At 43.9% G+C, this 24,645-nt stretch overlaps 1 protein-coding gene across 2 annotated transcripts in view; it reads right to left on the bottom strand.

The window, feature by feature from the left end:
* The window catches only part of znf385c (zinc finger protein 385C), a 113,701-nt gene that overhangs the window by 44,184 nt on the left and 44,872 nt on the right, over nucleotides 1–24,645 (bottom strand). The gene's annotated exons all lie outside the window — the stretch shown is intronic.

Below are 24,645 nucleotides of genomic sequence, written 5' to 3'. Positions count from 1 at the left end.
AGGATGATGTGTGTGCACTTGTCAATGTAGCTTGCATGCGTGCACGTCAGTGTGTGAGGGAGAGCGCCGGGAGAATGACTGCGAGTGATGGTTTCTCTCAGCCATCTCTCTTGCCAGTCTGCTCCTCCTTTGTGTCTCTTCTTGTCGATGCATAATTTGGTGGAGCTGACACATATTCGGGGGATTCAGAATTGGCTCGAGAGCACAGAGAGCCTGCTCGTATTAAATTTCTATTTGTTCAAACGGTTAAGAGCGTCGGTGCAATGCTAAGCTGTCCTGGAGCTACTCCAAAGCACATCTCCCAGGGTGCTATCAGGAACTTCATTGCAGCATTAAATTGCTCCCTATCTGCCTCTCTCCAGCTCTTAGTTCATTTCCCCTTCTTTCCCCATTTCTTCTCCTTCCTCCTCTCTCCATCTCTCTCCTCTCCTCAAACTGTGTATCCATCTAATCGTACACTTGCCTCTCACTCTGTCTTTCTCTGCCTTTATCTCTTGCTGCTCTTTTCCCTCTTTTGCTGGTTTGGCAAAAATGCCTGCTGGTGCTGCTGTGATCATGTCATCGTGGGGGAAAGGGCCTTCAAAAATGTGTCTCGATTGCTCCCGACATGCACTGTGCAACCAGAATTAATCATGATTCATCTGCCGTCTCCATTGTGCATTGGAATGTTCTAATTTCATACTTGCATATCAATAACCTACTCATTATGCCGTTTATCAGTCAGTTTGTTATTGTGTAGTGAGAGTGCTGCTCCACAGGGTTTCACACTGCAAGTGTGAAAGTGGAGCGTGGCGGCAGTGAGGGGTGGTAGAGATCAGATTGCTGATTTAAACATGAAATATTGCTCCTGACAGAGTGTTACATGGGGTGTGAGCTACCTTTCCCCCTCCGATCCAGGGTTCTGTTTCTTGCCATTCACAGAGGCAGCAATGGACCCGGAGACTCTCCCCTGGGGCAGAGTGAAGGACACTGGTGCAGCTGTGCTGCTGCCTCATGCCAACCGTCGGTCGGCTGGCTGGCACACCAGAGCCGGGGCTAATTACAAACACGGGATTGGCTCCCAGCTTTACATCAGTCAGCCTCAGCCAAGACGATTTGTTCCAACCGATTTGTTCTGTATGTTAAAAGACGGTCACTCCAGTGGAGTTGTAATACGTGGGCCATATTACCTCTGCACCATTACTAATCTACAAACATCTAGAAGTACCATCTTTTGATGAGTAAATCATAATGCTACTGGGTTACCACAGTCTTTCTGTAACCTTAACCAAAAGCTGCTTTTGTTGCCTAAACTTGCCACAAGTCGATGTCTCTGGTGTCAAAGTCCTGCACTTTGAAATGCCCACCGGGATCCCTATGACTCACATGCAGCGCATACATGTCCCACTTGCTACAATGTTGCCAGGGAACATATCCCAGGCATTATTGTAGTATAACTTCAAATTCAAGTGTGTTATCATAATTATGCAGACGACACACAAATCTACATAACAGCAGGGGACTATAATCCCATACAAGGGCTGGGTAACTGCATTGAACAAATCAACAACTGGATGTGCCAGAATGTTCTTCAATTAAACAAAGATAAAACAGAAGTAATTGCTTTTGGTACCAAGGATGAACAATTGAAAATCACCGCTCAGCCAGAAATCTAGGTGTAGTTATGGATTCAGACCTCAACCTGAACAGCCATATCAAGACAATTACAAAATCAGCCTACTATCACCTGAAGAATATATCAAGGATTAGAGGACTTATGTCTCAACAGGATTTGGAAAAACTTGTCCACGCATTTATCTTCAGCAGACTGGACTACTGTAACGGTGTGTTTACAGGTCTCTGTAAAAAGTCCGTCAGAAAGCTGCAGCTGATTGAGAACGCTGCCGCTCGAGTCCTCACTAAGACCAGGAGGGTGGACCACATCACTCCAGTTCTGAGGTCTTTGCACTGGCTTCCTGTCCAACAAAGAATTGACTTTAAAATCCTGCTGTTAGTTTACAAAGCACTGAATGGTTTAGGGCCAAAATACATCTCCGATCTGCTGCTACCTTATGAACCATCCGACCCCTCAGGTCGTCTGGGACCGGTCTACTTTCTGTTCCCAGAGTCAGAACTAAACATGGAGAAGCAGCGTTCAGTTTTTCTGCTCCACATATCTGGAACAAAGTCCCAGAAAGCTGCAGGTCTGCTGAGACCCTCAGCTCATTTAAATCAAGATTGAAGACCTTTCTGTTTGCTGCTGCCTTTAATTGAACCACATTCAATTAATATATTAATCAATTTCCTGCATTTCTGAATTTTACTACTGTATTTTATTTCTTACACTGTTTTTTATTTTTTTTAATTTTTTTAATAAAAAAAAAAAAATGTTTGAATGCAATGAATGTTCTTAATTGTTTTTAAATCTCCTTTTCTTTTGCCTTGTGTTTTGATGCTTTTAATGGTTTTATGTGAAGCACTTTGAATTACCTTGTTGTTGAAATGTGCTTTACAAATAAACTTGCCTTAACTTCAAAAGTTGACTTAAAATTGTGTTATTCTTAAAAAACAGCTAAAGCAAGATTTGCCAAGAAGGAAGAAAACTGTTAAGTAATGCCACATACAGTTCATATTGTTCACGCTGTTCAGCTGAGAGACTGTGATAGTTGGACACTCTTTAAAACTGTGTCATGGTAAAATATACTGGCTTATTTCAAGTTGCCATGTATTGCAAGTACTGTAATGCATGTCAGGTCAGCACAAAATAATCTCCAACGTGATCGTTTCTCTTCGTGAGAGTGATGAGGAATCTGCAGCTAACGCTGGTGGACTTTGTTAAAACGAACGGTATTTACTGAGTAGCTGAGAGCACAGTACATATGGTGACGAGGACTAGACCCTGGGGAGTAGAGAAGGTCAAGCAGTCACCCTCAACTCTTACGAAATTGTGTATTCTTGTGTTTTATGTCTGCAATCACAAACAGGATTCAATGCTGGATTTCAATACGAGAAATGAATCACAAGATTTGTGATAAATGTGACGGATGTAGAGAAACGTAGATGTCTGTTTACACCGCATATGTGATTTTGAGGATGGTGAGGGTAAGGTGGACACTGCAGAAGAGGTGAGCGGCTTGTGATTATCATGCAGTGTGTGTGTTTTGCTGTTGCGTGCCGGCGCAGTCGCCACGGTTGGTTGGGGGTGGATGGGTGGGAGAGAGTGGCGGGGAGCTGTTGGGTGCTCCGGGATAGCGTGACAGCGGGGACACGAGACCTGAGGGGGAGGAAGGAAGAGGAAGTGCGGAATATGGAGATAGCTGCCCTCACCTGAGAAGATGACAGCGCCGTGCGAGACTAATGCCGTGTGACATCTTTTTAGCGGTGGCATCTGGGCATCTCTACGACATCCTCCCACCCACCTCCACCTCCCCCTCTTTTGCCCACATTCTCCTCACATATCCCAACTTGCTTTAGTCATTAACAGATGGCAACACATCCCCAGAAGCCCTCTCTCTCTCTCCCTGGTGCTGATGTGAGGCTCATCTCGCTGTCTCTCAGCAGCAGCCTGATCAATACCTGTCATGGCGTGACTGCTTCCCAATGTCCACCTTTTTGTTTTCCCAATATGCGGCAGGAAAAAGTAAGAGCGTGATGAAAGTGACACAGCTGTGTTTGATGAGCGTGTGCGTATGAGAGTGCGGGAATGGGGGTTGGGGAGGTGTGTGGTTCACTAAACATGCTGTTGCCACTCCTCTGGCTTTGAATGGATATTGATGCATAGCTGAAGATTATGTTCTTTATTCTGCAAGCAAACAACATTGCACAGAAGTCATCTGGACATTCACCATACATACAACTAAATGTTGAACATGTACACAGCCGGGCTTTATGAGCTTCTGCTTGTACAGGAACTTGTGACAAATTCAAATTACTTTGGAAATGGTGTTTTTTTTGTATTTTTATCCCAACCACATGCCAGGGTGTAATGAGTGACAGGGTCATTTATGAGCCATCAAAGAGGAGAGCTCGCCCTGCCTCTTTCTCTGCTGTTCCAAGCCACCGGCCTCCTCAATTAGAGCTGGTGCTGCCAACCTGCCGCTGAGGCCCGGCGAGGTAATGACTGGCAGCAGCACACAAGGCGAACAGTCATCTATCTTTCTCCCCGACTCTCTCGCTCTAAACTAACAATTTTCCTTTCTCGCTCTCTCAGTCCCACCCCTCTCTAAACTAACAGATTTCAGTCTCACCCCTTTCTCTCTAAACCATCAGCCCTCTCTCTCGCTCTTCCTCTCTCAATGTAAAGTAACATCTTTGTCTAAAAGTAAACTCTGCACATTCTGACTTCTCTTTCTCACACTTCTTTTAGAAAAGCTGACACTAAGCTGAGCTCTCACTCTCTAAATTGACATCTGTCTCCCTTTCTCTCAGTCCCTCCAGCAATTAGCTTACTTCATTGGCATATATATATATATTTTTCCTCACTAGACCAAAACCTTCCCACACTTCTCTCACCCTCTTTCTCTGACAAACAAACCAATGAATTGAAGAGCATTGGGCGTGAAGACCCTCGGAGCGTGACGGCTCGGCCGGCTGACTGACTGACAGAGAGACTAACGAACTAAGTGACAGAAAAAGACTGACAGGAGGTTGGAGGAGGACTTAGCGGGGCGGACTGTGAGCAGCGAAAGTAATTTGAAGATGGGCGGACAAGAAAGATGCTGAAGGGTGACAGCGTAAGATGTCCACTTATATATAACAGCACCTGAAGGCAACTCTAACGGGGTGTGTTTTAGGTGATTATCTTGTTGGTCAACTTGCACATTACTCATGTGTGCCCCTGAAAGATGTATGACTGTTGCAACAAGCATTATTTCAAATGAGGAATGAGAAGTTGGATAGAGTTCGAGTTCGCTTTATCCCTGTGTTTTGTTGAGATTGGGTTTTCGTCCTCATCGTTTGGGGTCCCACACACCCCCACTGCCACACGTGTAAAAAGGATCAAAATAATTGCAAAAATATATATTTGATCCGTTACCTATTTTTTTTCTCTTCTTCTGACCTTTTTTAAAACCTAACATGTAGAAAAGCTTTGACTTGGTAACTTCCCTCTGCCACAAACGGGACACAATTGATGAAAGTGATAAATACAGAGGTGACCATGAAGCTTCGTTACCAAATAATTAAATCGTTCATGTTTTCTGGGCTCTGTATGTGTCTTTCAAATATGTTTGGCTTTTGCGTGACAAAAAGAAACATACAGTATGTTAACCATAGTGACATTGTGTAGGTTTTATGTCAATTGGACCCCAAGAGAAACAAAACAAACCGTCTCGAAACAAACCGTTTAAAATGTTTAACAAATCATTTATCGTTGATTCATGAATAAGAAACAGTCCATTGGTAAGAACAACATTTGGTTGAGGAAAAACCCAGTTGTCCTCCGCCATTATTTTATTCACCACTACTTACCTGTAAAGGAGCTGCAGAGCACATGTATTAACGGGTTATTAATGCAACATTTACAACGCAGGAATACACCCTCCTCCTTTGTCTTTTCAGATAGTTGTAATAATCCATCACATCTGCAGCGTTTCAGTAATAACTTGTTAATAAATGGATTTTGATGCTGTTCAGCTGTTTTACAGAATGCAAGTGGTGATGGGCATGCTGGATTAAAGAGCTGGATTAAATGACGAAGGAAGTTATGCTGGAAGAGGGCTTTTTTTAAACAGCCTGGCAACCCAGACACTGTTCTTTAAATAGTTGATCTATAAATCAGTTATGAGAGAGAGAGCTCTTCCACCTGCACATTCCTCATCCCATCACAACAGGAGAGAGGACATTTAGCATTACTGTCAAATGTGGTTTCACAGACAGACAACAACAAGAGGAGACAGAGCAAAAGTCTGTGCATCACGGAGGAGAAGAGAGTTGTAAGGAAAGAGGGGAAGATGGGTTCCCCAACATAAATAAATCATCAATGTGTTTCGTTGCCTTGCCTTGGTTTCACAAGTGGAAGATGAAGGAGGGGAGCGAGATGAGGAGGAGGTGAGAGAGAGTGAAACAGAGATGGGAAACTGCTGGCTGAGGGCAACGGAAAGGCAGGTGGGAATCCTAATGTCCGCTTCGTGCTTCAAGTGGAAAAGGAAACACAAGGGCGTCTTCAGTCACACTGACGTAACTGCTGCCAAGAATAACCGGGCGCTTTGACTGAATGGAAGACAGTGACTAATGCTGTACAGCAAGTGAATAATGCTGGATTGTATTTTATGCCTTAATTACTGCCTTGGTACTCCAAACTGTAATGTGAATTCATTCCGTGTTGCTGCACATGGGAAAGAAGTTCCCCTCCTCCGATAAAGTGCAGCTCTGAGCCACTTCCCCAAGCTCAGACAGTCCCAAACAGAGCCGTCTATAAGTGATGGGAACGCAGAATAGTGACACAGCACATGTCCCGAACAGAATTGTCCCGAAATGTAAACCTACACACGTTAAATTGTGTTTAACATGCGTTTAACGTGCGTTAAATATTAGACTTGAAATGCAATGTTGTTAGATGCTTTACTCTGTATTGTCAGGTTGGAGTGGAGCTCCCATGTGACTCATTTGGAAAATACACAAAAGATTACAGTGCATGTTGCTACATTGAATGAGGCCAAAAAAAAAAAAATCTATCTCTTATTCATTATCAGTGGAGTGGCTCCAGGCTGTACATTACCACATATTAGACTCTTTCTCTCTGCTTTCTGCAGGGTGAGTCACGTTCACACATACAGATGAGAGCGCCCTGCTCTAGAAAGTATAAAAAAAAGAAGAGGAACAATACGTAAATCTCTACACGTGCTTACAATTTTCTAGCTTTTTCTGCCTACAAATTAAAAACTCGTTAACCAATTTTTTCATTTAATTTGGATATGGTAATAAGTCAAATCAAGGCAAAAACAAAGGGCTAATAATTTGGGATAATACATATTGGTTGTCAGAGTGTACATATAAAAATATAGTGAAGTCACAGCACTCACCAACATATTTGTACATTTAGGTGGTGTTCACCTTGAAGAGCTTGTGTCTTCGGGTCCAATAAATAATACAATAAGGCAGCGAGTGTGCTCGTCGACTCAGATAAAGGAAAGCAGAGTCACTGCAGTGGCAGAATGCTGCTTTGTACACTGAAGATAAGGCTATTCAGAGTTGACAGCCATAATAAATGTGGCTGGTGACCGTCCTCACAATCAGCAAGGTCAATTTAGCATTTATTTAGGTAAAGTGAAAGCAAGGAAGGGTCCGTGGGCGTCTCTTAGACACTAAACTATGACAGCTAAACCCCTGCATGTGTTGACCATGTGTATCTGTTTGATGTAAGGATGAGCGTTACATCGCCATGCGTTTGAACGTGCACTTTTGTGCACAAAGCTTTGTGCTTTAGAGGATCATTTACACGTGAAACCGCCACAGAGAGACATCACAGCTGTAGTGTGGTTACTGTGTGCGCCCGCATCAAAACTGCAGCTGAAAAACTGAGTTCTACAAAAAAGCATTCTCCATGAGATTTACACAATGTGACTGTGTGTAAGCAGACCATCAGCCAGCGTAAGGAAGAAGAGGCACAGGGAGGAGAAACATCTTTGAGATGCAGTTTGATCTAAAGGGATGAGAGGGGATATTGAAGGTGAGAGGGGAAAGAAATCCACTGAAAGGTATGTGCACTGAGCCACGGATGGCCCAGTAGAAACACTGGAGTTTCACTCTGCCCCGTCTGAAGCACCTGATGGTAGGCCTGGGAAATCTGTAAAAAAAGGCCATAAATGTGAAGGGCTATAGGGTCAGGACCAAGACCAAGTTAGAGCTCCACCCGGCCCCATAACCTCACTCTGCCCCGTCTGTGGAGACCCTGAATGACGGACGCTACAGCCAGAAACAGAGGCCCTCTTATTAAATCATTTCATCTTACTGGGTAGGAGGAACTGTCGGTAAAAATGTAAATGTCATTTTTGGTTTGGCATATTTTGAATTGAGATCTAATTCAATAACATCTACAAAAACATGATCAAACACATCACTGAACGGTTGATCAGACCAGCTGCATACCAAGAAAAAAACATCCATTCAAAGTTCAAGTATTGTGTCTATAAAAAACATTTTTATACACATATAAGCATATTCCTTAAAATGGCTGGTCTTGTATTGAATCATTTTAATATTTCTTAATATTACCTTTTGAATACAATATTGGCTGCATTCACCAAACAACAAAGCATTCACGAACAACAACCATGAGTAGACAGTTCATAATAGACTAAACAGCTTTTTACACCGTCTATGTATTCACAGTCTCACAGTCGTGGCTGCTTTCTTTGTCTGTGCCACATTCTGATTGGACAGACCAGTGTGCATTGGTGTGTGGGTCCATGTTTGTGTGTGTGTGTGCGTGTTTGGCTGTGGCAGCAGAAACATGTGGAGTTAAAGACAACAGCACGATCCTAAAGGTCTACAGCCAGGCATGCTGAGATTCATTTCACTGCCATTCAACCGGATAAAATATCACAGCAGTGGTGGCCCTCCACCCAATGTCACCGCTTGTGTGTGAGCGTGTTTGTCTTTGTGTACATGTGTGTGAGATTTGTCTGTTCTGTGCATGTGTGCGTGCAAAGGTGTCGCGAGTCCCATCTGAACTATGCTTACTGCCTCTGCTATTGTGCGGACGCATCACCCTGCCGCCTCCCTGTTTTTGCCCATCACATCCAACACCCCCCCCCCCCCCCCCCTTCTGACTGCCCGCTCGTCCCTGCACGGCGGGTCACATGGCTGCTGTGGGCAGTTTCACGTCCCATCATTTCCCTTGGCTGACTGTCGGGGCGGATGAGGGTGCCACGAGAGTCTAATGCTGACGCGCTGAGACAGCTCCCCTCTGACTGGGAGGGGTCTACTGGACCGAGCAGTCTGCAACCCCCGCACACACAAATAAAACAGTGTGTGAGCACCTCTGTGCAAATCCAGTGTGTATGCATGCGTAACTGTGTCACTACAGTACAAGTATGAGTCATATCAAAGGGCATAATGGTGCATGAAGCTAGCTGTATGTTTGTGGTAGGAGTTATGAATCATAACTGTTTATAATGAGCATAATCAGAGAATAATTGCAGACTAACCAAGAAACATAAAACCGGTAAACACTGTATTTCATTTTCATTATTTGGATGGCGCAGGCTGTCTAGTTGCCTTGCTACAGGTCAAAAACACAAAACACGACCGATTATCCAGAGACAGCACATGCACACTAGCAGATAGACACAAAAAAAACCCACCGGAGGAAGGACAAGGAAAACAGAAGGGACAGCGAGAGAATGAGCTGCGTTTCTGGAATCCAGCCTCGGCTGTATCATATTGCAATGTGGACTGGAGGAGGCAGTGGCCTGTTATCTGGACTATGTCACATCTTACACCTGCACACCATCTGTTTGCGTGGGTTTTCATGCTGGCGTGGACCTGTGTGTGTGTGTGTGTGTGTGTGTGTGTGTGTGTATGTGTGCGCGCTTTGCACTTCCCTCATCAAGGAGACCCAGGACAGACACACGCCTGAGGTGTGTGCACACACAGAGGTAGGCGAGGTTACATATGATAAAATGCCTGTTACAATAAGACAGAGCAAGTGTCGAGGATAAAGAGCGGGGGGCCGACGAGGAGACACAGAATGAGAAAGTGTTTGACAGAAACAGGCTAACAGTGTGGAGAGGAACAGAGCGCAGGAGAGACTGACACACAGAAGAGTCCGAATAATAGATCGAGGCAGTGACGAGGAGTCAATGTGATGGCGAGACAATACACAGATAGACGGGCTCCGTCAGGGGGCGGAGGGAGAGAGCAGCAGGCAGAGGGAAACTGCAAAACTGAGCGTCTGCAGCTCTCTGCCTGCCCTTACAGCGCTCTCCCTCTCTCTTCACACCAGAAGGGGGGGGGGGGCAGATTAGTCTATAATGTCACCGCGCTCTCACAATATTAATTCACTATTATTGATTAATTAGCTTGAAGAGAGGGCAGTCTGAGAATGATGTTGGAGTGTTAGTATTGATTGGTTTCCTCTCCATCTCTCACCTCAGATCATTTGTTGCTCTGTGTACAGCCTCTCAGGCTGAGGAAGAAATCATTTTCTTATGTAGGCGGGCCTCAACCTTGATTCTAACTCGATATATTCATTTCATACACTGCTAACCCTTTTCTATTCATTAAAATAGCATTTACTCATAGAGGGGTTGCCCAATGCTCAAAACCAGAAGGTAGTTTGCAATACCAAAACCACTTTGGTGTGTAAGGAGCTCCAGATAGGAATCCATGACTGAGAAAGTCGCTGCCCAACGGAGGTTTTCTAAAAGGGTTGCTTAAAATTTCCCTCCCTGAGTTACTGAGGCTTAAACTCTGAGAGGTTTCACCATGGCAATGAACACTTAAGGGCTTGGATTACTTTTGCTTTCATGGATGAGTCTAATATCATCTAATTTAAAGAAGGGATCAAACCGGTACAGGGTTGCAGCGACTGGAGCTTCTCAGCGCATGCTTTTGGCAAAGAGCTGAGGTACAAAAGGTTTTGATGAGAGTTAAAAAAAAAAAGTGAATGTGCAACTCACGTCTCCTGCACGACACTCCGATACTTCCTGCGTTGGCACTGGACGTGAATTGTGAATTGTCTGATATGAATGCAATTGCTAAGATACTGGGCTGCTGAACAGGGAGCAATATATCTAACCTTGACTGAAACATAAGCACTGGATTAATGGTCCCCGTTGGGGGAAATAACCTGGAAATAAGCCCGACAGGAAAACGTCTCTTCCGACCTCCTGTCAGTACTTAATGTGTATTAAAACAACAACAATGTTCTCAGGAAGAGATCCATCAGACAGAATATCGTCTTTGATACATGACCTATGTGAACGTATTTGGAGGGTTTTCACCTGAAAAGTGTACACACACGTGCAGGATTGATATTTTATAAATGAAAATATAGTCCATGCTGTATATTGCGCAAGCTGAGAATGTGTGGGCGATGTGTGGAGCGACCGGTTGGCCTGAGGGGGGATCGGGCGGCCAGGCGAGATGAAAAAAAAGAAACCGCATCTCTCCTCCAGCTTCTCAGGCTCATTCATCAGCTCTGCTTGTGTTAGGACACATGAGATGAAGGCATGGTGACCAGTGGCCTCCTCTGAAGAGTGTCTGATTCATCTGACTGGTGGGAAATGATTGGTGCAGCCTGACATAGCGAGTCGCGGTGACACACGGTACGCGCCAAACAAACACCGCACTGCCGCGTGGCGACTGCCAGCCATTTTAAATGCAGCTCCCTGACAAGCCGGGACGGAGGAGGAAACCGGAAAGCTGCTTTTCTGTGAAATGTGTCTCGCATCATTTCCATGGCTACGTGCGTGTCATTCTGAGCAGGGAGAGAAATGGCAGGTAATGGAGAGCAAGAACTGTGGGCATGATAGTGTGTCATGACACGAAGCCGCACAATAGCTCCATCATTTAAGCTGCTGGAGGTCCTTCCCCTGATTACAGCTCTGGAAGGAGAGGCATGCAGATTAGAGAGACAGAGCGGGGACGAGAAGATGCAGAGTGGTACGTGACTGACAACTACTTTATTTACTCTTCTCTCTCACACTCTGTTCTGAGCCACTGAGGGTATTGCTCCGAATTCTTTTCACCAAAGGTTTCATCTGTTTATACGACGCTGAAACACACAGACGTGGAAAAAGGCACACACAGTAAACCAGGTCTCGCAAGCAACGGAGAACCTGTCTGCCACCTTGCATCCAAAATGCAGCCAAATTCCCGTGTCAAGTGGAACCAAACATATCAGCAGGTGTGGGGCTTGGCAGGAATGTCACAGGATCACGACCACTTTGGCAGGTATACCAATGGTATGGTGAGGGGAGGTGGGGGTTTGTGTATCCCAAGGGGGGGGGGGGGGGGGGAGGAGCCTGGGGATGTCGTTGCCATGCTCCCGTGAGATTCCCACTGTGTACTCTGGGATCGCACCCTTCCTGTGTGCCTCGCTCATCCCTACAGGGTGCCAAGGCCGTCAGGAGCCTTTGTTGGCTTGTCTTTTGCACCGATTTTCTAACAAATGACTCTGGAAGGTGCCACAACAAACAAGACAATGGTTTGAAAGAGATCATTATCGCACTGCTTTACTTTCCGTGGGATTCAAATCCATGGATTTATTTGTACGCCTGCTTCTCTGACTCGGGAAACTGTTTATTACCTGGAAAACCAGGGCGGCGTGTAATGAAGTTGGAGAGGAACATGTAATATTCATAAGCAACACACTCCGGGACCTTGACACAACCTTCAATCCATTGGTCGGGATAATAATGCCCGATTTACTTTGCACTTGAGAGCCCATTCTTAATACAAATGTCCATCCTTGCAGTGAACCCATTAAGGATAGGCTCTCTGTGCTAGAAGTGATCTGGAAGGTATCATGTTGACAATAGGAACAATATGGTAGAAACAATTAAATCAGGTTTTATCTGCTGGATGAGAGACATCTGTTTCAGCCTCTTTTTCTGTGGTGTAAGTTCCCTGACAGGATATAAGGGATTGACTCTGAGTTAATAGTATATCCACAAGCACACACACACACACACGTATGAAAACATAGGCCTTGCTGGCTAATCCAGGCTAGCTCCAGCAGGCCTATAGGGGGCTGGTCTAATCCTGTTATCAGGCCCAACAGATGCTGTTGACAGAACAATAGGCAGGGGGCCAGTAAGGCAGCGCGGCCCCGAGGAGGTCATGAGCCAAACCCATCACAGCAGCAGCAGCAGGATCGCTGGCTGGCTGCAGCAAGCTGGACTCGCCACTCGTCACACACACTGGCTCTCACAGGCTGAACGCTTTGCCGCAACAGCCGTTTCACAATGATTTGTTTCCTGCAAATTCCATTTTGCTGCGTCTGCAGTGTCACAGGGTGTATGTAGTGACACTTCTGAAAGCCTTTTGCACACCAAAGTCTGTATTTTTTCTTCCAAAACCTCAGAGTTGTTGGACCACGCAAGTGCAAACGCGGTCCAAAATGGCATCTGATAAGCTGATTCAATTTGTTCATTCGTCTCCCAGCACAAAGCACAAAGTAAAGAGTAGATGCAGAATTTAAAGATAAATTGTGGGAGCTGATTGCAGAAAAGCTTGGAATCAGGGATGGTCGCAAAACAAAGGATTTTTCGAAAGATCAGACAGTCGTCATTGTGCTCTCAGCAGCTGAGCGATAGCGTCTCGCTAATGTCATTAGCCTCGTTTGGGACGAGCGCAATCCACTGCACACATGTAATTCAATCAGTTTCGTTTTTCATTTTATTAATTTTTTTTAATTTTGTTTATTATTATTATTTTTATATATATTTTTTCCCTCCATCTCAAAAGGCTCAAGGACATTCTCACACACACACACACACACACACACACACGCACACACTGACTATATGATATTTGCTGGCTTTTATCCCACTGTTCTTGTCATCCTCTTGTTGTTATGTCTATGTGTTGTCTTAATATTGTCTCGTGTCGTTCAATAAAAAATTTATAAAAAAAATAAAATCAGTTTCGTTTTGAATTGCACATTTTGGCAACAAATAGAAATTCATCAGACTCCGTGTGCAAAGTGTTTTTACATAACAATTTGTATCCGATGATAACGCATAGGACAAATACCGACTTGGTATGCAAAGGCCTCGAAGCTGTGAACTGACCTGAAGAATGCTCAAATATATGTAGACAGCCCAGACATCGCACACAAAACCACTGACATCCACCAACACAGATCGTCTGGATGGTCAGAAAGAGAAATACGTTAGAAAATACACACACCTATAGACTGAAATTACAGGTCTGCATCGAGGCAATCCTCCTGATCTTGCAAAACGTTACATTTCCAGTAAAAATACAAAGACGTTTGCTCATTTAAATAGTGCAAAATATGTGAATTATCAATGGAAAAGGGCAAACTTAGGTGAAATGGTACATGATGGTTGCAACACGGTTTGTAAGAGCTGAAGGTTAGTGACCTGTGTGGGACCAAGGTAAACCTCCCCTCAGCAGTTTATTTTCTGGACTGAAAACCAGCTCAAATGGATTATAAAACCCTTCTCTTGGCACAACAACACATTTTCAGATTCCAGGCTTTTTTAATTGTTATTTATCCTGCTCTTCACACACAGTCACACTGGAACAAGCAGCAACAACTTGACTAGAAGGCAAAATATTTGAAACCTCGGACTGGCACACTGTTTGATTTTCCTCCCAACCATCCACTGCAACTACAGCTCAAATCACAAATCCAAGTTCTACTTCCTGCATCAGTCCCGACAACTACATATATAACCAGCCAAAAAATAGTATGTAATAAAATTGTATTAAAAAATCTCATGTATTTCCCCCGTATCATTTCCATTTTTAGAACAGCAACATTTATGGAATTTCGAGGAAAAGTTAGGTACCTTACACTAGTTTGGGTCATTTGGTGCTTTCATGCAGCTGTGATGTGCTCTGTGTGTTTGTGTGTCTGTAAATGTGTCTGTTAGAGCCTGAACCTGTCATCCAAAGACTTATTCTCGCACAATGTGCCGACTCAACCTGCGACATACATACCAAAGTCACTCCTTGTTCACTCTCGACAAACAGAAGTTGTGCGGGCTGAGAGCGAGGACTGAGGAAATGAACGAGTTAATTGGAAAAATTTAACAATAGGAAAATGAAAACCCCATGAGCAATATGATTACAATTTTACAACAGGGTGTCATTGATTGACATTTATCATAACTAATAGAAATGAGAGGTGACACACACATTCATCAAATAATCACAGCAGGTGAGCCGGTAACGCATACATAACAATGGCGGTGGCTGCGATGACGAGGAAGTGTTTTCCTCTCTTCCTCCCTGTCTTTCTGGTTTGTGTCCCAGTTTAACTAAATCCCATTAAAAAGGCTTTCATCTCACTGCACTTCATTACTGGCATAACTGCTGCGGCTCACCCCAGAGAGAGGCAGGGATTAGACGCGACAAGCTCATCTAAAATGTTACGCTCTCGAACCCCAGCAGCTTTTTTTAAAATAAAGACACACACTTTAAATTCTCCATATTGGATTATCCAAATAGACCCTCCAGGCACAGAAGGTGTCATGAAGGTCAGGCTTGCTGTGTTATGTTTTGGCTCGCGTGTCGGTGTGCGTCTGAAAGCCATTGCACACCGGCAAACAATGAACTGTATTTCAGCAGCAGAAGTTGCTGTATATGTATCCGGGCAGAACCTACATTCCCGGAAAAATGTTAACAAATTCAGAGATGAGACAGGAGAAGAGAGAGGATGAAATAAAAAGGAGCTTTAGAGACAGGAGTGGAAGAGAGAGGACAGCGGGGAGGGCGCTTGGTATTGTGTGTGTGTGTATGATTGGATGTGATGGGTCAGAGGCTTTCACACACATTGATGAATGCTTATTTTAAGCAGAGCCCAAGCTGGGCTAATCTTTTACTGCTGGCCTGAATGAGGGTGCTGATTAAAAGCTAATTATACGCTACAGATTTGGCCTCTGGTGAAGACTCCGGTGATTTGATGCGGCTTGGACCACGGCCTGGGTGCATGCCCGTGGGCTTGGGCTCTCGATAGCCATGCGTGTGTGTCTACAAATCAGAAGGGAACAAGACGTCAGCATGCATGAGGGATGCTGTAAGCTTTGTGTTTAAAGCAGCGGTGGAATGGAACCAAGTCCATTTACAAGTAATGCAGCACAATTTTCAAGGTACTTAGCGTGATTATTACCATTTTCTGGCACTGTATATCTTCTATCCCATTCAATTTCAAATGTTTCTTTCACAGCAGTTCTCTGGCAGCTTTAGTTAACAGATACTTAACACAGATTGATACACAAACAGCTGCAACATTAAAATGCCTCATGCATTTTTATACATCAGTAATGCTTATCAAATGATATAATATATGATAATATGACACAACACTGGTCAGCCAGCTACATTATGAGTACATTTACTTTTGACACTCCAAAAATGGTATATTTTGCTGTTGATACATTTCTACTTTTACGTAAACGGTACCCTGTGGTCACCTTTTGTGCTCTAGCCCTATAGGACAAAAGAAAGTAAGATAACATATCCAAAGTGAATCAGGAATAGCTCCTCAACCATAAGGCAGATATGCATATTTCAGTTCTCGGTCCACACTTATTTGGATAAGCACATCCTGATTGGCATATGCTTACACAAAGTTTCAGGAGGAGAACGCGTGCTCGTGATTGGAGTATTACGACCCATGGAGTTTGGTAGAGCGCTCCACCAGCGCTTACAGAGCTCGGGTTACAACGTCGAAACCTTGCATTAAATACTTCACCATAAAACACGGTTTGACCACATATGTTCGGTGTACAGATTCTGAAAGTAGAAAGACTGTTTTAAAAACAGTATAAAAGGTATTTCTTTCCCGCTTCAGCCTCTTTGAAGCTCTGTTTGGGGTCTCGTGCTATTTTGAAAACTCACATGTCAACGTGTCTGTTGCCATCCGGCTTATACAGCCGACGATGCTGCTAATTGCCTGATCAACTTGACATGACAGTGTTGCTACACAATTATAATTCATTTCCTTTTTAATGAAGTTGGTATTTTATTATCTTTCATTGTAAATTCAGCATAAATAATGGATAAAAGAAACTGTATAAAAACTCTGTTACTATCCTTTTAGTATTTTATTGACATTGTTAGTTTATATGATGGTTGTATATCTTCTTTTAGTCCAAGCTGTGCATCCATCGTGTCTGTCTCCAGTGACTCTTTAAGTCACATGTCTCTCTTTACTTCTAAATAGCATCTGAGTGACAGCGCTGTGTGATTAGCTTCGTCGTTCATCCATCTCTACATGAACTCTTTCAGGGCCTCTTTCTCCTTCCTCTCCTCTGGGCGACATTCCACCACTCAATCACACAGACAGCAGGGGGTTAATATGTCTATTAAATGCAGCGTGAATCCATCGCTGCCTGTTAGCATCTCGTCTTTGACATCATTACTTCTCCGGCGTGGCAATGTTCTCTACGCATACGACCCTCCCGCAGGAACTAACTCCGGTGCCACACCACAACAACAACACGCGCAGAAAACATGTCTCACAGCCAATTGCCTACAGGGTGTCTCACAGTCCTTGGCGATTTATGTCTCAGGCAGTGACACAGCCGGATTATTCAACTGCTTACATTCTTACAAAGACGGCAGCGCATAAGAATGCATTCGCTTTCTTTGCAGCTGTACAACAGAGATATTCATTTTCCTTCTGAGCTGAGAAATAAAGGTTGATGTTGATGACGGTTGAAAAGTAGTTGGCTGTGGGGTTTTTTTAAGCCTCGTTTTCAGCCACATCTTTAACCACACTATTTAAAACTATTTCCCTTGTTTCTTAATGTGTTGTTACATTAAACGTTGCCAGTTTAAAATCACATCCTACTGCTGATCTAAAGACAAAGGAGGAACAACGCGCATGCTGCTCGGGCGTCTTGTCAACAATAGAGAGTACAACTCTACATGCTCACCTCCGTGTCAAGGACAAGCTCATTCACACCTGGTCACTGCTTGCATGTGTGTGTGACTGTGTGTGTGTGTGTAAAACTGAGTAGGTGAGTTGTTTGAGAGCTGGTCTATGACTGGAGGCATCTTGACAACTCCAACCCTCTCTCTCTCTCTCTCTCTCTCTCTCTCTCTCTCTCTCTCTCTCTCTCTCTCTCTCTCTCTCTCTCTCTCTCTCTCTCTCTCTCTCTCTCTCTCTCTCTCTCTCTCTCTCTCTCTCTCTCTCTCTCTCTCTCTCTCTCTCTCTCTATTATTAGTGGCAGCTAGAGGCAGTGGACCGGAAAATTCCCATCCAGAAACAAACCGACATCTGCATATTACAGCCCTGTTTCACATCTGCCACGACCGAATAAATGAATACATGAATAACAATGAGAATCATCCATGAGTTGCCTCGCTTGCTCTCTAAATGTGTGTGGGAGTCAGGAGGAGCTGTAGGTTGTCTCTTTTGGCCATGCTCACCAGGGAGCTCACGCTATTTGCATTACTGTAAACCTGTAAGTCATAGAAGTACGTTCATGCACAAGTCAGGTGCATGAACGTTGGGACAAAAACGGATTTTGAACAACAACTCACATTAGCTTGTCCTGCTAAAGTCCCCTTCTTATAACTTACAAACATGAATACACATCTTGTCCTGCAATTTAGCTCGTTCACCGGGGAAGAGTGCATTGCTAACATCAGGCTAGATTAGGCTAATGAGCTGGTCAAATGCACCACATCAAACAGCATGTAAAAGTACCTGCAAATATCACTGCAGTCCATTAAGATGCCGCCGTTTGATTACGTTTAATTGCAAGTTTGATTACTTTGATTCTCATTCCCCTGCTGGTGCTCAACCTGCCAGCTGAGGAAAGAGATTTCCTCAAATACCGTATTGTTCTTCTCTTAATTCATAAAAAAATATGAAAAGTAAATTTAGAAAAATGCACGCAGTTTAAATGCTGCTCTAATCTATGTCAATGCTGTACTTAAAGTTGAGTTTCCCTTGTGTTTGAACCGTGCCTTTCAAATAAACCTGCCTATTTTATATATTTAAAAATAGTTGATTGTGTAGAAAGGTGGATTCGATTGCAGTTCATGCATTTGGTTTCCCGAATGCATGTAACGTGTATCCCACTCCACAGACAATATGTGTTCACACTTTGTTAAGTATGTGTTAATATGTGATTCAGTTGGAGGTTGGTACAAACACAGATACAAAAAAAGACGTTTGTTTGTTGGTGTGATAAGAGGATGAGAGTGTGTTTTCCTTTGTGGGTGTGTTAGCTACACACATCTACATCAGTGAGGAGTCTATTTCTGTGTTTGTTAGTGCGCCATACGTTCCCTCCTCCCACTTCCATTCGCATTCCACCGAGTTTACATCTGTTTACTAAAGCGTGTCTGCTTCAGTTTTGTGTCTCTGGAGGTCCGCACACGAACAAACGCTCTGACACTGTCAGACTACTTTGCCGCCGATTCCACTAACACAATGTGAAACAAGCGCTCTCATGAGATCAGATCAAGTTCCAAAAAATGATGCTCTAACGTCCCAAAGACTGACAGTCAAAAAACTCATCCGACCCTCCGCAGAGCTGGTTGTGGCATCCCATAATGCATTGCTTCCACTGGCAAGGCACTGGATGTGAGGGATGGGAGGTGCGTGTGAACTTTCGGAACTATGGAGGCACAGCAAACTTTTTAGGGCTATATATCATGTTTCCATTAGCAGACAGCTTTGCCTCGCTCGGTAAATGACAGTGTTTGTCTGCGTCTCGCTCTCTCTCTCACACTCACACTCACACACACACACACACACACACACACACACACTACCCACTCCCGCTATTCAAGCCGGCCTTTCAATCTCCTCTCTGATCTTTACCCCATCTCTCCATCTCTTCAATGTGATCCTTCCCCTCAGAACTTCCATCTTCCCTGTTCCTCTGCCTCATCACTCTTTGTCTCCCCTTAATTCCTCTGCCTACCTTCTCCCTCTCTAACCTCCATTCCCGTCCCTAGGACACAGCTGGTAATAAGTCACTGCTGTAATTTGGCCCTTCTAAAGGCCTGTAATGATGGGGCTCAGAGGATGGCTAAGGTGGAGGCGAGATGGGGGCGAGGGGGGTTAAAAGGACTCGTCTCTGCCCAGAAAAAAAAGCCTTTCATGGGTCTTTTTACAATGAGCCAGTGGGGGAAGAGGGCAAAATTGGCCAAGAGAGCGTGACAGAGAAAGAGAGAGGCTCATCAGGTCCCATTGTACCTTTGTAGTCTATATATCAAAGATACAACATATCTACTGAGGCTCAGTGTGTGGTGGAGGATCTGATACAACACGTTTGTGCCAATAAAAAGCCCAAATGAGTAAAACTCCATTTGCAGCTTGAGAATAAAAAAAGGACACATGAGAGGGAACAAAGGCAACAGTGAGGGAGAAAGTGAAAGACAGGGTCGTGCTAGGTGACCGAATTGACAAAATAGTGTTGGAACTGTCTGATATTCTCTGACATTTAGCAAACTGGCAAACGGTTCAGTTCATTTCGCAGATATGTCTGCGGCAGATGTCGCATTATGGGTTTGTGTATCAGGCAGGCGAGATAAGGGCTCATTGTGAGATTTGTTTGGCCTTATCCGCAGAAAGAGCTGGTCGACCTGTCAGAACCTGGTTAAACAGACATCAGATGATTGCTGAGAGATGCGCCCCTCTCCCCCGTGGCCTTATAAGCACGGCTCCTCTCACGGTTCCCGCTCCACACGCGCTCTTGCGTGTGTTGACCCGGTATGCCCGTCGACCTTTTGCCAGAGTTTGAACTGCCGTCGCATATAGAGGGTCACACCCTGCGGCGAAGCAGAGAGGAGGGAGAGAGAAGGACAGCGAGCGGAGGGATCGGAGGTGGAGGGTTGAGAACAAAGTGCAAGACTCCACAGCCACATAGCATTTACGTAGATTTACACAATTGCCATCACCCGGAAAGGACACTGAGGGAAGGAATTGCTAAAATTGGTGTTAAAGAGTATGGTTAACTCATGCAGTTATAACATATGTCACTGCTATCTCATATGTCTCATTGTGATTTGAATTGACTGTAAATGTTCACGGCTAAAAAGCAAAGCACATTTTGTTATTCTCATTGTTTTGATCATGTAGTTTGTGGGGATTTGAATGGTTGCCCATGTCTTTTCTGGAGTTAGATAAAGCAGACAACTAGCAGCTGCATAGTAATTTATCCGTAAAATTCAAAAAAATAGATTCATGAAAACATCAAATAGACCGACCTGAGGCAGAAAATGCTCAATGATATACAAGGATTAAGATAAGGCCACTCTTTACACAAACACCACGCGCAGTCAACATGTATGTCCAAAGGAGGGGAAAGTCATTTAACTCCGCTGGGGAAGAAAATTGGAAAACGGCGAGGCAGCACAAAAATGAAACGCAGATGCGCAAACGCATTCAAGAAGAAAATCATTGCCTTTAATCCAATTCCTCACGCTTTATTAAAACAGAGCCAGAGAGATGGAGTCAGACAGGGACCACGATGAAGAGACTAACACGAAGAGGAGGCTCACATTACTCAAACATAACACACACACACAAAAAAATATGCACAAATCAAAGGAAAATGCGAGACGGAGGTCCATGAAAACAAAATAAATAATGCGAATTCTCTCTCCCTCCTCCTCGCACTTTCTGTGTCTCACAGAAAACACGTGCACACATGACACATTTATGCCTCCTCACAAAGCCAAGGAAGATGTAACAGCATAATTGCCGCCTTGTGAATTAAGAAGCCTAAATACAAGTCTTTTGAAGGTGTATTGTCAGACACATACATGTGTCCGTTACCTTTTGACAAAAACTCTGAGTCACACAAATCACCTGGGCTTTCCTCCTTGTATTTCTATAAAGATAATGATGAACAGCATGGTTGTTTTTTCTATTAGTGAGTAAATTATGCAAGTGATGTAAACACAATAAACACAAATAAATTTATAAAAAATATCTCCGCCGCCACCAGTTTTTGCTCTTGTTCAAAACATGTCGGTGGCATTGAAATATTGCAAGCATTGTGATTGTTTTTCTTTTTGGACAGGATGAAATATAGCCAGCATTAGCAGCCAAGGTACAAAAAAATATCTTGTGGATTTGTTGTTTGTATTTTTTTTCAGTATCTGTATTCAATCTTCAGGAAATATATTTGCTCCAGCTAAGTTGATGGAAAACCACCGAATTTGTGTGGGCCACACTTTAAACATTCCCTTAAAAAGCAGCAACATATCGTGTTTTAACATCAATAAATCATCGGCACATCATTTTAAAATGTGTGTGTAAATAGCAAGTAAACTGACACAGTGAACTTGCTACGAAACATTCAGATAAAAACATCGTCACCCAAACATCTGGATTTCTTCTCTCCATCCTGATCCGTCAGCAAGCTTTTCTGAATATCACTCTCCATTAGAACGGGGTGAAACCACTTAATCAGTGGCACATTCATTTTTTAGTGCGACTGGTTTTGCCTCGTGTCCAGCATCGCTGCCAGAGGGAGGGGGAGATGGGGAAGAAGGGAGGGAAAGGAGGGGAGACAGGAGGGAGGAAAGAGCCTGAACCCACTGTCAGCTCAGTGAAGCAGAGCGGGAAGAAAACGCACGCCGACATGGAGAAGATTCGCTGGGAGTCACACACACACACACACACACACACACGCACACATTGATTTAGAAGGTGAATGTTATATTTTTTTGTTCAAGGAACCTATAAACCTAGAAAAAGATCCAAGCATGGATGCCTTACGTATGGGGGCTGACATAAACACAGAGGCAACGAAGCACGTATTTATGTTTCCACAGCAAAAGTTACAGACTCTGCAGCATTTAAGAATCCTAAAAATATCTGAACTGGACATGCAGGATGCACGCACACACGCATACGTACACACACACACACACACACACACACACACACACACACACACACACACACACACACACACACACACACACACACACACACACACACACACACACACACACACACACACACACACACACACACACACACACACACACACACACACACACACACACACAGCAGAGGAGCTGTGGTGGAGCTGAGGACACAGCAGGGCTGGCTGCCTGAGGGAGTCAGCAGAAGGTGAGGAGAGATAAGGCTGTGTGATTGTGACTGCATGTCAGAGGGAATCTGCACAACACAACAGTTCAGCAGTCCCTGTGCCACACAAACAACACGTAAACACATACTCGAAAACTTCTACATATGCAGTCTGCAGCACAGCAGTGTACCAAAAAGGGTCATTTAGAGCACATGTGTATGAATCTATATGAAGTTTGTTCCATGCTCGCCGCTCTGCTGCAGCTACAGCAAGCACAGAGAAAAGCAACTTGGGAAACACTTTGCGTCTCATCATTTCATCTGCGAAAGGTTGCACTTGAACACACAGCAACGACCAGAGCCAACGGCAAGCTGACCTGTGTTCTGTGCTTCCGTAAGAAACAACATACGATTAGTTTGTAATCACAGTAGAAAGACAGACTCGGGGAGACACTAACAAAGTCGCCCACTGTTCTCTCACCACCGTGAATCACTTTCAGAAGTGGAAAAGTTGTGCTTTGCTTTGAGCCAAATTCGGTTTGCAGTCAGGTGGAGTTGAAAATTCAGGAGTTACTGCATTAAAATGACACAATCACCGATTGGCCATGGCGGACAGCTCCATCTCGCCGGCTGCCTCTGCTGCACACCCGAACATGCTGAGGGCTGATTAGAACAAACTGTGGCAGCGCCTTAGATGCTGTGTATGTGTGTACAGATGAATGCATATTTCTGTGTCTTGTGAAGAGGATAACACACCTATTTTCTGTGTATGTTATGCATGTATTTATTCATGCACAAGATATGCAGACACACATGCACATGTAAGACAGATGCATGTCCATCATTTTATAGGCCCATAAGCACACAAAACCCTCAGAAATACTCGACTCCCGGGTATTGTATGGGTGAAGAAGTTCTCGCCAAAAAGTAGGAGCTAAGCACTTTTTGCACCACCGCTAAAACCCAATTTTCAGCTCAAGATAAGCATATGTGCTGATCTCAGGCTGTGACCACACTAACGGAGATAAATCTGAAAGCGCCGTTTACTGTCGAAGGTTTTCTGTCAACACTTGCATTTTCAGAACCAATTTCTAAAAAGTCGTGCTGCCCACGTGTTCAAACGTCCTCTTCGTCCTCCTCTTTTTTGCTTTGCAATCAACTAAATGCTACATTCACGATTTTGACAGTCACCGTCGATGACATACTGCTCTCCTCTGTGAGCGCTAACTTCCTGCATCAATAGAGCCACATGTTTTCGTTGACACATTTTTTTGTCTTTCTATTGTCAGATGAATCACGACTAAAATAGTGATGTGATCGACTGTCACGAAAGCTGCCAAACAAAGTCCTTAGGTGCTGCATGGAACTTCTGAGATAAATCAATATTTAAAAAACAACAAGATCAAGCAATCACAGAAAGAGTCATTGGCAACTGAAGGCACCTTGACATTACTGCCAGGTTGATGTATGTAGGCCATGTTTGTGTCTTGTATTGAAAAAGTCATGTCTATACACTGAGCTTAAACACAATGAATTACCATGTTCTTAATTCAGTACTTCCTCTGAGAGTACAGCAACATCTCATCATTCTCTTGAAAGGACAGAGATACAAAAAGAGACTCAGAGCCACTGATTAATCATTAATCCTTAGATTCAAACTACTCGGTGCAGATAAATGTGAAATTAAAATAAAGACTGACACTGCTTCTTGACTGTAAACCTTCACTTGTAGCCTGTCCACGGGTACAACAGTTGTAGACCCCTGTCTTTGTAATATAATCGCTTCCCAACAAGGAAATCCATAAGAAATACCAAGAAAAGTGCTCATTAGAAATAATACAACAGGCTAACAGAACCAATTCTGAACACACTTTCTCTAGAAAAGTTGCAAAAAGTGACAATAAAACAATGTAAATGCAAGAAACTTCTTCTCTTTACAAACACTCAATCAATTTCAG

This window comes from Melanostigma gelatinosum, assembly GCF_949748355.1.
Source record: "Melanostigma gelatinosum genome assembly, chromosome: 13".
In the NCBI taxonomy this organism is placed as follows: domain Eukaryota; kingdom Metazoa; phylum Chordata; class Actinopteri; order Perciformes; family Zoarcidae; genus Melanostigma; species Melanostigma gelatinosum.
Note: the sequence above shows the minus strand (reverse complement) of the source record. Positions and strands in the feature narration are given on the sequence as shown.